General features: G+C 62.1%; 1 protein-coding gene across 1 annotated transcript in view; it reads left to right on the top strand.

Annotated features, from left to right (window-relative positions):
* SLC6A13 (solute carrier family 6 (neurotransmitter transporter), member 13) overlaps positions 1–821 on the top strand; it is a 45,703-nt gene that overhangs the window by 41,331 nt on the left and 3,551 nt on the right. The gene's annotated exons all lie outside the window — the stretch shown is intronic.

Raw genomic sequence — 821 nt, 5'->3', positions numbered from 1 at the left:
AGCCTGGCTATGGACACGATTACAGAAGGAACACACAGAAGCAGCCCTCTGTGTTTCTCCAGGCTCCCCGCCCCGGCTTAGGAAGGGGTGATGGCGGCGAGGGGGGGGGGGACAGGCAGAGACTAGACAAGATAATAGGGGACATTTTAGAACCCAATTCTGAGCTGGGTGCCAACTTCCCTGCTCCAGGGGTGGCTGGATGGGTGAGAAGGGCCAGGATCGAGGGCAACCCCTTTGAGAGGGGCCTGGGGAGTCTGGGGGACGGGCGAGAGCTCTGTTTGGCTTCCCTTCATTCCATTAAATCCGAGTTCTTCCTACCAGCTGCTAGCGGTCCGTCTGGTTTCCGCCCCCTACCCGTGCTGCCCTCCCCACCTCCTCACCCACCCCATCCGCTGTCTCTCCTTCCCGCATTGACTGGGGTCTCTCCTTGTGGACCAGGAGCAGAGGGGCTGCTGTGGGAGAAGGGGGTGGGGCCCAGTCAAGGTCCTCTGTCCCCAGGCCCTTGGCCAGAGGGGCTGTCTCCCCTCTGTCCACACCCCCCATCCATCCCCTCTCCCCATCCGTCCCCTCTCCCAGGTCCCTTCCACTGCTCCTTCACTCTGGAGTAGGAAAGGAGATGGAAGGGAGAAGAAGGAGTTCTCGTTAGAGGAAGGAGGATGAGAGTGGCTGGGCTTCTTTCCGCCCGATTTCCCCCCGCCGAGTCCTTTCCTGGCCCTGCCTTCCCAAATTGCACGCCGCACCGGGCATCGTGCGCCGGGTTCTAGACACGTACAGACAGTCCGCGAAGCCCTGGCGGAGCAGGCCACTACCCGACTCGGCCA

This window comes from Bison bison, unplaced genomic scaffold (assembly GCF_000754665.1).
Source record: "Bison bison bison isolate TAMUID 2011002044 unplaced genomic scaffold, Bison_UMD1.0 scf7180017864213, whole genome shotgun sequence".
NCBI lineage: Eukaryota > Metazoa > Chordata > Mammalia > Artiodactyla > Bovidae > Bison > Bison bison.
The sequence above is the reverse complement of the archived record's forward strand: the minus strand, read 5'-3'. Positions and strand labels throughout refer to the sequence as shown.